Source organism: Staurois parvus, unplaced genomic scaffold, assembly GCF_062004578.1.
Source record: "Staurois parvus isolate SC_StPar_1 unplaced genomic scaffold, SC_StPar_1.0 ptg000097l, whole genome shotgun sequence".
Lineage (NCBI taxonomy): Eukaryota > Metazoa > Chordata > Amphibia > Anura > Ranidae > Staurois > Staurois parvus.
In genome coordinates, this window is record NW_028317893.1 from 5,256,238 (window position 1) to 5,270,720 (window position 14,483).

Below are 14,483 nucleotides of genomic sequence, written 5' to 3' on the forward strand. Positions count from 1 at the left end.
TTACAGAATAGTATATGTTAATTTGTGGCCTTACAGATCTGTTCATAGAGAACATATTAAAAGTCAAGACTGGCTAATGCCTGGTGTGCGTCACTGCACACTACCCTCTTATAGGATATTAATTCACACCATAATACTCAGGATAACCTTGATTTTAGCACAATTGCTGTGATAACACATTGTTTACAAATATAAACAATAAAAGACCACCACAAGTAGCATATTAACCTCATTTGTATAGCTGTTCATGGGGGTGTATGTAATCTTCCTGATATTTATTTATAAAGATACATGCACAAATGAGATCTAATGCAAAAAAAAAGTTCCTATGTATAGTTTGGCAATATATACATTGGATAGCCATATATGCATAATATATATACATTCTCTCTGCACATCCCACATAATGGCTTTGCGTTACTGCTCCTTCAAACCATGCACAGCTAGACGTTGGCTGATGCACACTGACAACTATGAACCATTTATGTGGCCAATTTCTTCTCAAACATTTATAAGAAAAACATATCCCTCTAGTGACTAATCTACAATTACTTGTATCTAATATAACAGCAAATAGAAGAGCAAGTTTGCCTTAAAATCCAATTAAGAGACTTTCCCAGTTTTACAAATACTGCAATAGTAAACAATGTTTTTGTTTTGTATTTTGTAATTTTTTTAATAATGCAATGAATGTGACATCATTGCTGCAGGTGTACTTTTCTGATGAGTTTTAAATTATAGCGATTAATGCACTGCTCTATAAATATCTCCCTAAATGTTCACATGCTGAAATATGCTATTCATTACCTTTAAAGCCTAAATCCAGGTTTCTTGTGACTTCCTCTGATTGCAGGAGGTGGAAATTGTGATGTATCCACCTCAGCCAATTAGAGGAAGCCCTGTATTTATTGATGAAATCCAAGTCTTCCTGTGAATTACTCAATTTTGCTCTGTGGCCAGGGCAGGAAGTCTCTATTCCACTGCCAGCACAGAGTGCTGTATACTCCATGTAGCTGATACTGTTTATAAAGCACTCCCAGCGGGCACATCTGTAAGGCTAGGTTGACACTATTGCGTTTGTGCATGTTGCGTTTGCATGGGCACAGCTGCCTGTTCATTTCCATGTGCTGCTGTACCTGTGAGAAACTCAGGGAAAAGGTTCTTGCACCTTTTCTAAAACACAGCCATATGATACTCCATTTTCTGAGGCGTGCTATTAAGAAGTAATGGTGCCTTCTGTATAGCTGCATAAAAGTACTGTGTTTTGGTTTTGGGTGAAGGAACATGTGTGATTTACTTGCTGTCCTACACCAGCAGTAGTGTGAACCTAGCCTTAGTGAAGCAAATTGTTTGTTTGACCAGCTTGGTCTACATGAACTACACTACTCAAAAACATTAAAGGAACACTTTTTAATCAGAGTATAGCATCAAGTCAATTAAACTCCTGGGATATTGATCTGGTCATTTAAGTAGCAGAGGGGGTTGTTAATCAGTTTCAGCTGCTTTGGTGTTAATGAAATTAACAGCTGGTGCACTAGATGGGCAACAATGAGATGACCCCCAAAACAGGAATGGATTTATGGAGGCCACTGCCATTTTTTTCCCTACTCATCTTTTCTGACTGATTTTCACTAGTTTTGCCTTTGGCTAGAGTTAATGTCACTACTGGTAGCATGAGGTGATACCTGGACCCTACAGAGGTTGCACAGGTAGTGTAATTCCTCCAGGATGGCACATCGATACCATTGCCAGAAGGGTTGCTGTGTCTCCCAGCACAGTCTCAAGAGCATGGAGGAGATTCCATGAGACAGGCAGTTACTCTAGGTGAGCTGGACAGGGCCGTAGAAGGTCCTTAACCCATCCGCAGGACTGATATCTGCTCCTGTGTGCAAGGAGAAACAGGATCAGCACTGCAAGAGCCCTACAAAATGGCCTCCAGCAGGCCACTGGTGTAAATATCTCTGACCACAGGATCCAAAACAGACTTCATGAGGGTGGCCCGAGGGCCTGACGTCCTCTAGTGGGCCCTCTGCTCACTGCCCGGCACTGTAGAGCTCGATTGGCATTTGCCATTGAACACCAGAATTGGCAGGTTCGCCACTGGCGCCCTGTGCTTTTTACAGATGAGAGTACATGTGACAGACGTGAAAGGGTCTGGAGAAACGGTGGAGAACATTACGCTGCCTGGAACATAGTTCATAGTTTTGGTGGTGGGTCAGTGATGGTCTGGGGAGGCATACCCATGGAGGGACGCACAGACCTCTACAGGCTAGACAATGCCACCCTGACTGCCATTAGGTATCGGGATGAAATCCTTGGACCCATTGTCAGATCCTACTCTTGTGCAGTCGGTCCTGGGTTCCTCCTGGTGCACAACATTGCCTGGCCTCATGTGGCGAGAGTATGCAGGCAGTTCCTGACGGATGAAGGAACTAATACCATAGAATGGCCCCACGCTTGCCTGACCTAAATCCAATAGAACACCTCTGGGATATCATGTTTTAGTCCATCTGAAACCTCCAAGTTGCACCTCAGACTGTTCAGGAACTCAGTGATGCCCTGGTCCAGATCTGGGAGGAAATATCCAAGGACACCATCTGTTGGCTCATTAGGAGCATGCCCTAATGTTGTCAGACATGCATACAAGCACATGGGGGGGCCATACAAACTACTGAGTACCATTCTGAGCTGCAATGAAATTTCAGCAAAATGGATGAGCCTGTTGCATAATTTTTTCACTTTGGTTTTCGAGGTGTCTTTGAATTCAGTCCTCTGTAGGTTAATAATTTTCATTTCCATCAAACGATGAGGCATCCTTATGTTCCTAACACATTACCCAGTCCAAATCAATATAGATATCCAGCATGAGATTTTTTCCCCATTGAGATCTGAGGTGTTTTCATAGGGTTCCTTTAATTTTTTGAGCAGTGTATTTAAAGTGATAAGAAACCTGGGAGTTAGACTTTATCAATCTATTTTATGAAGATAAGTACAGAGACTGGGTGGCCTAGCCCACATGGGGTGGTTGCCCAGTAGCTGGCAGAGCAAAACCAACACAGCCCAACAAACAAAAATGGGAGAGGGGGGCATACAAACAACAATAAAGAAGAAAGAAAACAACACATCAGTTGATACATGGCTTCTGTAATAAAAGGGATGATTGCTGAAGTAAAAGAAAATTGCCCCGATCTACACTAGGGTCCCCTGTCAAGGCCAGTACAGAAGGATATGGCTGGCCCTCCTGTTATCCCAGTGGTAAGTCAACAGGTACTTGTTCAGTAGTAGTCATCATTGCTGTACATCCAAGCCCAAACTTTGTTACACTTTTTAGGGCAGTCCACTACTGTAGGTGTCTTGGTTCAAGGGTAAGTTAGAATTCACCAGTAGCTTCCAGAATCAAATGGAGGGAGTAGAGGCTTTTTCCAATGCATTGGAAAACCTTCCTGGTTTAAAACAGCAATAGTTCCTGAAGGATGCTTCTGTGCCTAAGTCCTCAAAATGTCCACATGCAAATCCTGGGCAAGAAGGTGAAGGAGGTTTGAGTGACTGTGTTGATGTTACAGACTATATCAATCCAATAATAAGAAATACACTGTATGTACAATTAATAGGCAAGTGGGTATTTGACCAAATCATCATTTTTATACATACTGTCCAACTAACTTGCATATCAGGTGATGTATATTTGTGTGATGAGGGAAGGTGTGGCCTAAGGAGACCAACACCCTACATTGCCTTGAAAAAGTATTTGTACCCCTTGAAATTTTCCATATTTTGCCATGTTACAACCAAAAACGTAAATGGATTTTATGTGATAGATCAACACAAAGTGGCATATAATTGTGAAGTGGAAGGACAATGATAGAACATTTTTTACAAATAAATATCTGAAAAGTGTGGCGTGCACTTGCATTCAGCCCCCTTTACTCTAATACCCCTAACTAAAATCTAGTGGAACTAATTGCCTTTAGAAGTCACCTAATTAGTAAATAGAGTCCACCTGTTTGTAATTTATTCTTAGTATAAATCCAGCTGTTCTGTGAAGCCCTTAAAGGTTTGTTAGAGAACGTTAGTGAACAAACAGCATCATAAAGACCAAGGAACACACCAGACAGGTCAGGGATAAAATTGTGGAGAAGTTTAAAGCATGGTTAGGTTATGAAAATAAAACTCTCCCAAGCTTTGAACATCTCACGGAGCACTGTTCAATCCATCATCCGAAAATGGAAAGAGTATGGCACAACTGCAAACCTACCAAGACATGGCCATCCACCTAAACAGACAGGTTGGGCAATGAGAGCATTAAATCTGAGAAGCAACCAAGAGACCTATGGTAACTGGAAGAGCTGCAGAGATCCATAGCTCAGGTGGGAGAATCTATCACCAAGACAACTATTAGTCGCGCCCTCGACAAATCTGGCCTTTTTGGAAGAGTGGCAAGAAGAAAGCCATAAGAAGTCCTGTTTGCAGTTTGAGAAAAGCCATGTGGAGAACACTGCAAACGTGGAAGAAGGTGCTCTGGTCACAGCAGACCAAAATTTAACTTTTAGCCTAAAAACAAAATACTATGTGTGGTGGAAAACTAACACTGCACATCACCCAGAACATACCATCCCCACCGTAAAACAGAATAGTGGCAGCAGTTCTTAGGATGCTTTTTTTTCAGCAGGGACAGGGAAGCTGTTCAGAGTTGATGGGAAGATGGATGGAGCCAAATACACGGCACTCTTAGAAGAAAACCTGTTAGAGTCTGCAAAAGACTTGGGACTGGAGAAGAGGTTCACCTTACAACAGGACAACGACCCTAAACATAAAGCCAGAGCTACAATGGAATGGTTTAGATCAAAGCATATTCATGTGTTAGTTGGATTTAGGTCTGGACTTTGACTGGACCATACTAAGAATCTGTGGCAAGACTTGAAAATTGCTGTTCACAGACCCTCTCCATCCAATATGACAGAACTTGAACTAGTTTGCAAATAAGAATGGGCAAAAATGTCTCTCTCTAGCTGTGCAAAGCTGGTAGAGACATCCCCAAAAAGACTTGCAGCTGCAATTGCAGCGAAAGGTGGTTCTACAAAGTATTGACTCGGGGGGGCTGTATACAAATGCACGCCACATTTTTCAATATTAATTTGTAAAAGTTGAAAACCATTTATCATTTTCCTTCCACTTCACAATTATGTGCCACTTTGTGTTGGCCTATCACATAAAATCCCAATAAGATACATTTACGTTTTTGGTTGTAACATGACAAAATGTGGAAAATTTCTAGGGGTATGAATACTTTTTCAAGGCACTGTATATCAAGGTGTGCATAATTGGGCAGTTTCTTTTTCCTCAGGCAAAATGGGCCATAAAAGATTTAACTGACTCTGAAAAGTCAAAAATTGTAAAAAGTCTGTCAAGAGGATGCAGCACTCTTGAAATTGCTAAGATATTGGGGTGTGATAACAGAACCATTTTTGTCACAGAACCACGTTTTGTTGTAGTCAACGGTCGCAAGAAACGTGCTGAGAAAAAAAAAATGCTAATTAACTGCCAAAGAATAATGACATGGCCCTTTTTCTCACATGACCTAAACCAGGGCTTAAAATTTCAAGTCCTGAGCGACTAGCCAGGCCTTAAGAGTTGCTCGCCAACAGTTGCCCCACCCAGCCAATACCCTGCCCCTAATTCTGCCCCTAAACATGCCCTCGTAAATTATCTCATGAAATGTTACCCACATTACATCAGGGTCCCCAGAGTCTCCCCACATTACATCAGGGTCCCCAGAGTCCCCCCACATTATATCAGAGTCTCCCTAAGCACTACATCATACTTAGACCATGCACCGCATCCAACCATAATCTCTCGCCAAACCATAACTCTACCAAGCATATCCTACCTTCTATCCAACCCAGCAGTACTTCCAATGCCCCATCCTCTAACACCCATAATAACCACATCATCCTGAACCTGACCAAACCAGCCATACATGTATACTTAAACACGTACATACACACAAACGTATATACATACACACACACACGTACGTACATACATACACGTATATACGCATACACAGCCCTATAAAAAGTTGCAGTACAATACTTTACCTTCACTCACAGAGCTGGGTACTGCACTCTAGGGGGAGGCAGAGAGCACAGCACATACTACTTCCTTTGCTTTCACTTTGCTCAACTATTGAGCAGTCTGAGAGCTCCCAGTGCGAGTGACGGAGCCAGCCCTGAGTTCCGAGCCTGCTCAGCAAGACGGCCCTGGGGGACACACTCGCCTCCTCGCATTGGCAAGTGGAAATTATGGTGGGGGTAAGTGGAAATTTCAAGGCCTGACCTATACCATATTGAGGAGAGAAAGCCGCAGGGATTTCAAATCCCCAGACCTGTGTAGCAGCTTTCTCTCCTGTCCTTGCAGCGATGACAGTAGGGGGCTAGACAGCATCTGATTGGTCAGCACCGTTCATATGACAGTCCTGACCAATCAAAAGTCCTCTACCCAAACTGTCATCTCTGCGAGAGAAAGAAAGCGGCAGGGATTTCAAATCCCCACCACTTTCGCTTCTCTCCTACCACTGAGAATATGGAACACCTGCCTCCATAATATACATCCCCACTCTCCGCTGCAGGAAACCTTCCTGCACCACTCTTGTGTGAACTCAGACTATTAGAAGCCTGGGTTCACACCAGAGCAGAAACTACATGCCATTTGGACAGGAATCATGCTATTCTTTGCGGTGCAATTTGCATCCATACATTTTGTATTAACGCAAATCGCACCGCAAAGTATCGGTAATTGTTATCGGCAAGCACTAGACCAAAAGTACTCGTACTCGCCGATAAAAAAACGGTATCAGTGCATCCATAATAGTAGAGACCTGATCAGATCAAATAACTAAATCAGAGAGACATAATGACCTCTAATGGACACCGTGAAGGCATTACATACCAAGCCTGGAGAAGAGGACAATGGTCCCATTATTCATGAATGCATGTGAGAATGTGCTCTAAGGATGCAAGTTCCAATGAGCACCCAGCCACCAAAGGGATCTGTTACGGTGCTGACAAGTCCTCAGTGTCAGGGGTAAAATGACAATGGTCAGCTAGGCCACTCGGGAGATAAGCTTTTGAACATCAGCCAAAAAGATGAAGTAACAAATGCCAGATGAACAATGAAAGAGATTTTTTGGGTAGTAGAGAAACATAAGGATGCTCTAATAACAGGGTTTTTTTCACCACCAGACCTCATTAAGATCCATAATTAAAGCACAACCTGATAAGTTCCCAGTAAAGTTTTTGGTGGGAGCACGTCTGTCGAGCGTGCCATTGAAATCACTCATAGCACATATTAAAGATCATCACATAATGGAGAGGGTAAGCAAACATTTACAATTACATATCTCAGATTCCACAGGGGGAGCAACAAAATCACAAACTTGCCTTGAGATCTGTATGCACTCCCTCAACAAACACAGGGAGAGATTTGCTGCAGTTAGTCTTTAGACTCTACATAAAAACAGAATGCAATGATTTGCAAATCTCAAAGACCTACAGTGGGTATAGAAAAGAAACATCCCCTGTAAAAAAAATCACTTTTTTTTGCTTTGCAGCCTGAAATGAAGACAGACATAGTTTTTGATTTATCCAGCTATATTTACTCATATCTTTCACTTGGATGTTCCAAGTTGGACTAACACCAACATGTCTGAAAAAAAAAATTACCAACTCAGTGTTTTTTGATATTTAAAAAGATCACCCCCTTGTGTCAGTATTTTGTTGAACCACTTTTTGCTTTAACTACAGCCTTTAGTCTGTTGGGATATGTCTGTACTAACTTTGCACATCTACTCTTTGCAATATTTGCCCACGCTTCTTTGCAGAACTGCTAGAGTTCAGTTAAATTTGATGGTGACCGTTTGAAAATCTGAGGAATTACTTGAATACTGCAGTCCACAATGGGGATTAAGTCTGGGCTCTGACTGGGCCATGCGATGACATTCACCTTTTTCTCCTTAAACCACTGTGTGGTCATTTTTGCTGTGTGCTTTGGGTCATTATCATGTTGGAAGGTAAACTTTCTTCCCATTGACAACTTTCTGGCAGAGTGATCAGAGATATTAGATCTTCAGGAATTTGATGGTATTTTGTCCCATCCATTTTTCCTTCTATCCTGACAAGTGCTCCAGTCCCTGCTGCAGAGAAACACCCCCATAAATAGGATATTACCGCCTCCATGCTTTACTGTAGGAATGGTGTTATTTGGATGGTGAGCTGTATTGTATTTCCACCAAACATCGTTTAGTGTTGAGACCAAATAATTCAATTTTAGTCTTATCTGACCACAACACTTTTTCCATGTGGCCTCAGAATCTTCAAGGTGTGTTTTGGCAAAGCTCAGTGGTGAGCTTTAGGAGGGGGGATTCTTTTTCCCAAACTCAGTGATTGTTTTTTTTATTTTTTCCTGACATGTTGGTGTTAGTGCAAATTATAAGATCCAAGTGAAAGGTCTGGATAAAACAAAAACTGTGTCTATCTTCAATTCAGGCTGCAAAGCAACAACAAAAATCATATCAAATGTTTAAACTGAGGAAATGTACAATTTTGAGGAAAAAAAAAAGGTAATTTTGAAATTGATGGCAGCAACACATCTCAAAAAAGCTGGGATGGGGCAACAAAAAGCTGGCAAAATAAATGGTACTAACAAGAAAGAGCTGGAATAACAGTTTGCAACTAATTAGGTTAATTGGCAACGGTCAGTAACATGCCTAGATTGTAAGCGCTAACGAGCAGGGCCCTCTGTTACCTCTTGTACTAAACTGTATTGTAACTGTAATTTCTACCTTCATTTTGTAAAGCGCTGCGCAAATTGTTGGCACTATATAAATCCTGTATAATAATAATAATAATGACTGGGTATAAAAAAAAAAAAAAGAGGCTCTTAGAGAGTCAGTGTCTCAGAAGTAAAGATGGGCAGAAGTTCACCAATGTATGAAAGGCTGCATCTAAAAATTTTAGAACAATTTCAGAATAATGTTCCCCATGTAATTTTTTCAAAGACTTTAAATATATTATTTACAGTATTCAATATCAAGATTCAGAGGATCTGGAGAAATCGCTGTGTGCAATGGACAAGGTCAAAATGCAATATTGGATGTCCATTATCTATGGGCCCTCAGAAGGCACTGTGATAAAACAGCTATGATTCTGTGGACATCACTGCATGGGCTCAGGAATATTTCCAAAAATCATTATGAACACAGTTCACTGTGCTATCTAAAAATACAAGTTATCTCCATCATGCAAAGAAGAAGCCATATCTGAACATGATACAGAAACGTTGCGGTCTTCTCTGGGCCTAAGCAAATTTAACCATTTCCCGTCCAGCCCATGTACATAAACGGCCGGACGGGAGCAGTGCAGGGGCAGATGGCCGTTTATAAATGTCCTCCCCGCTCCCTGCTTGTGTGCTCCCTGGTAGCACGCAGCACCGCGAACCCAGTGGCTGCTGTGTCTGGAGTCTATTCAGTGATCACATGCAGAGTAGTAAGCAATGATGTCACTTCTGACATCATTGCTTACTACGTGTGAAATCTGTGAATGATCACAGAGGTCACATGGTACAAGGCTATTCACAACAGCCTTGTAGCATGTGACAAGCTGTGACCAATCACAGCTCTCACAGTATTACTCAATGGCTGCAAGAATGCAGCCAGAGAGAAGGAGAAATGATTGCTTTTACAGCCTTTATGTGTGAAAAAGCAATCAGTGTAAAAAAAAAAATCTTCATCACCCCCCGCAAGTAGTACAGTGTCACTATGGTGACATTGTACTGCTTGGGTGACAGTATGTTAAAAAAAAACAAATATAAAAAAATTAAATAAAAATGTAAAAAAAAATTTAGACAAATTATAATTTTTGGTTATAAACTAATTTGGGTTATTTTTTTTTTACTAAAAAGATAACTGAATACATTTTGGCCAAGATTTATGAAGAAAGATTATTGTGATAGCACTGAAAGCTGAAAATTGGCCTGGACAGGAAGGGGGTAAAAGTGTCCGGACTTGAAGTGGTTAAAATAGTCTGTTGTCTATCATGTTCCGTCTCGATGGGGATGGGGGTAAATTGGGAAAATTTACTAAGTGGGGGACATAGAGTACAATAAAAAAAACAAAAACAAAGGTTTTTAGCTATACCTTTGGGGAGGAAGTCCTGAGGCTTACACCAAGATAAGTATGAATTGCATATCCAGCAATAGATTTTACAAGAAGCAGACCTCCCAGCTTAGCATCAAGAGATTTCTAGACTTCACAATACCCTGTCTCTCAGAACTTGAGCTTCAACCACCATGCTGTTAAAAGCAAAAACCATTAAGTTGGGTAGCAAAACAGTCTTGGAAACCAAAGATTTCAATGTGGTATTGCCCTCGGGGGAATTGCCTAGAATCCTATCAGGTCAGCGTACCACATCTGTCTGTGCCAGCCTGCAATATTGAGGAACACCAAAATACCCTTCATCACCTGTGAGGCAAACAAGAATAGGCATTGATCAAGAGATACTGATACCATAGAGTCACCAGGAGCATCCACTGCTTCAACCAGAGGACCACTGAGACAAATCTGCGTAGTCTGTAGTTTGACCTAGAGGCCAGGAAGTCAACCTCTAGAGATGCCTACCTGCAACACATATCCTGAGATAAGGGTGCACTCTCATCGTGCATTACCGTGGTACACCATGTATTTATTGTGTAAAAAAAAATGGATATATACTCACAAACCAAAGGATATTAAGTACCAGAATGTGTAAAGATATCAATTAGGAAAAGCATTCTGTCTAAAGGTGAGTCAGTCCCAGCAATAAACTCTGAAGGCACTGGACCCCTCCAAATTGTTGGAATACCTGGATGTTAATGTCAGGTTGCTCGATGGAGCCCAGCCTACTGTTCTTTCGACAGGAGGTCATCTAAGGATACCACCTTGAGCATAATAAAGAGATACCTTACAGCAAAGCATAGAAATTGCTGATATGCTGCAGAGATGGGGACATTAATTATCTTCCATGTCTACAAGAGCCAGAAAGTCTCCCAGGAGAAAAAAGAGAATTGTAAATTTGGTATATTCCTATGCATCTAAACCCAGCTCCCTGGAGCTTCAGGATGTAGAAAAGGCTAAGGTCTGCCTGGACTTTGAAGCTGTGAATTGTTCTGCCACAGACTTTGAAACAGTGAACTGTTCTGTCACAGGAACTCCTGAAATTCTTGACTCAGAAGCCTTGAGAATATACAGGTGAAACTCGAAAAATTAGAATGTCGTGCAAAAGTTAATTTATTTTAGTAATGCAACTTGAAAGGTGAAACTAATATATGAGATAGACTCATTACATGCAAAGCAAGATAGTTCAAGCTGTGATTTGTCAAAATTGTGATGATTATGGCTTACAGCTCATGAAAACCCCAAATCCACAATCTCAGAAAATTAGAATACTACATGCAATCAATAAAACAAGGATTATACATAGAACAATATCGGACCTCTGAAAAGTATAGGCATGCATAAGTACTCAGTACTTGGTTTGGGCCCCTTTTGCAGCAATTACTGCCTCAATGCGGCATGGCATGGAAGCTATCAGCCTGTGGCACTGCTGAGGTGTTATGGAAGACCAGGATGCTTCAATAGCGGCCTTCAGCTCTTTTGCATTGTTCGGTCTCATGTCGCTCATCTTTCTCTTGGCAATGCCCCATAGATTCTCTATGGGGTTCAAGTCAGGGGAGTTTGCTGGCCAATCAAGCACAGTAATCCCACGGTCATTGAATCAGGTTTTGGTGCTTTTGGCAGTGTGGGCAGGTGCCAAGTCCTGCTGGAAAATGAAGTCAGCATCCCCATAAAGCTCGTCTGCGGAATGAAGCATGAAGTGCTCCAAAATCTCCTGGTAGACGGCTGCGTTGACCCTGGACTTAATGAAGCATAGTGGACCAACACCAGCAGATGACATGGCTCCCCAAATCAACACAGACTGTGGAAACTTCACACTGGACTTCAAGCATCTTGCAGTGTGTGCCTCTCCATTCTTCCTCCATACTCTGGGTCCTTGGTTTCCAAATGACATGCAAAAGTTGCTCTCATCAGAAAAGAGGACTTTGGACCACTGAGCAACAGACCAGGTCTGTTTTTCTTTAGCCCAGGTAAGACGCTTCTGACGTTGTTTGTTGTTCAGGAATGGCTTGACAAGAGGAATACGACATTTGAAGCCCATGTCCAGGATCCGTCTGTGTGTGGTGGCTCTTGATGCACTGACTCCAGCCTCAGTCCACTCCTTGTGAAAGTCCCCAACACTTTTGAATGGCCTTTTCCTGACAATACTCTCCAGGCTGCGGTCATCCCTGCTGCTTGTGCACCTTTTTCTTCCACACTTTTCCCTTCCACATAACTTTCTATTACTGTGCTTTGATACAGCACTTTGGAAACATCCAACTTCTTTTGCAATTACCTTTTGAGGCTTTCCCTCCTTATGAAGGGTGTCAATGATGGTTTTCTGCACAATTGTCAGGTCAGCAGTCTTTCCCATGATTGTAATTCCTACTGAACCAGACAGAGACCATTTAAGGGCTCAGGAACCCTTTGCAGGTGTTATAGCTTAATTAGCTGATTAGAGTGGGACACTTTGAGCCTAGAATATTGCACCTTTTCACAATATTCTAATTTTCTGAGATTGTGATTTGGAGTTTTGATGAGCTGTAATCCATAATCATCACAATTATGACAATTCACGGCTTGAACTATCTTGCTTTGCACGTACTGAGTCTATCTCATGTATTAGTTTCACATTTTAAATTGCATTACTGAAATAAATGAACTATTGCACAATATTCTAATTTTTCGAGTTTCACCTGTATGCAAAGGCCAAGAGTGGGGAAATGAAAAGGATACTTCCTAACAGAGTGAGGGAATCTGTACTCTAGACTCCTTCCACTGAGAATGACAGGTGTAATTATCCTTAGCAGCATCTCTTATGTGGTTGCTCTAGGTTAATCTGAAGCGACACTGTCCCCGAAGACCATGTAGGCTACTTCCTCCATCTGAGAAAACGCTGTAGCAAGTTTCTCACCTGGAGCCCTCTGGCTTTTCTGGTTCTTCTCCACTCATGGCAAGCTTACCCACCAAGCAGGGGCAAGCCTCAGGCTCAATATATAAAACTAGCTCATTCTTTCTGCTCCTCCTTGCCAGCAGAAGCTTGTTCATTACAATAACCAGGGGTGGACTGACCATTTGGAAACTCAGGCACTGCCCGGGGTCAGTAGGGGGCCCCATGAGATGCCCCTGGTACCTTTTTCATAGGCTTTTTTGAGTTTGGGCAAGGACACAGGGGCCCCATGATCCCCTATTGCCCGGGGGCCCCATGAGTTGTCAGTCCGCCCCTGACAATAACTCAGTAAAGTTTAAAAAAAGCAGTGCAGAAAAGCTAGACTTCAATAGGACTCCTGTCCTTGATATGACCTGAACTAGCGCCATTTTGAATTAGGGACAGTTGTGATACCATTAAGCCATGAAATCCTGGTGAGGAGATTGGTCATGAAGAATAATCTGCCAGAGATTCTCCCACCACCTTTTTCCATGTTGTCCAGGTAGCTCTCCACCTCGCTTTCTTTTTTTCATCTAACTTTATAGCCTTCACAGAGGAGCTAACACGAGCGAACGGAAAATGGCTGTGCACCGACGCTCCCCATCCAACCTGATGGAGCTTGAGAGGTACTGCAAAGAACAATGGAAGAGATTGCCCAAAAATAGGTGTGCCAAGCTTGTAGCATCATACGCAAAACGACTCGAGGCTGTAATTGGTGCTAAAGGTGCTTCAACAAAGTATTGAGCAAAGGCTGTGAATACTTATGTACATGTGGTTTTTTTTTTCATTTTTTATTTTTAAGAAATTGCAAAGATTTCAAAACTAACTTCTTTTACATTGTCATTATACGGTATTGTTTGTAGAATGTTGAGGAAAAAAATGGATTTAATCCATTTTGGAATAAGGCTGTAGCATAACAAAATGTGTCAAAAGTTAAGTGCTGTGAATACTTTCTTGATGCACTGGAGGTTGCGTACCCCTACAGTAAAGGATAGGAGGGTTTAGTTGAGCTTCAAACAGCGCAGAATTTCTGCCTCAAGCAGCAGAACTGAGTACTTCTGCCACAGTAAAACTTCTGTCAGGGCATGCTGGGCTACTTAGCCAAGAGAGAGCACTGTTGGCATCTGAACGCATTCTAGTTTTTTTTTTTTCCACAATGGCTACTGAAACGTGCACTGAATGCAGTGCAACTGTGGCACAACCGAGGGGAGATGTAGAACACAACTATGGACATTAACAGACAATATCATGGTTGGAAAAACAGGTGTACAGCTGATCTAGCACAATCCTGTGCTCAGTTAGCTGGAGCACAGGGCAGGTCAGAGGTCTAAGAGACCCCTGTTGCCTCCATAAAAAGGACCAGTCACC

At 42.0% G+C, this 14,483-nt stretch overlaps 1 protein-coding gene across 4 annotated transcripts in view; it reads right to left on the reverse strand.

The window, feature by feature from the left end:
* MPPE1 (metallophosphoesterase 1) overlaps positions 1-14,483 on the reverse strand; it is a 120,192-nt gene that overhangs the window by 918 nt on the left and 104,791 nt on the right. The gene's annotated exons all lie outside the window — the stretch shown is intronic.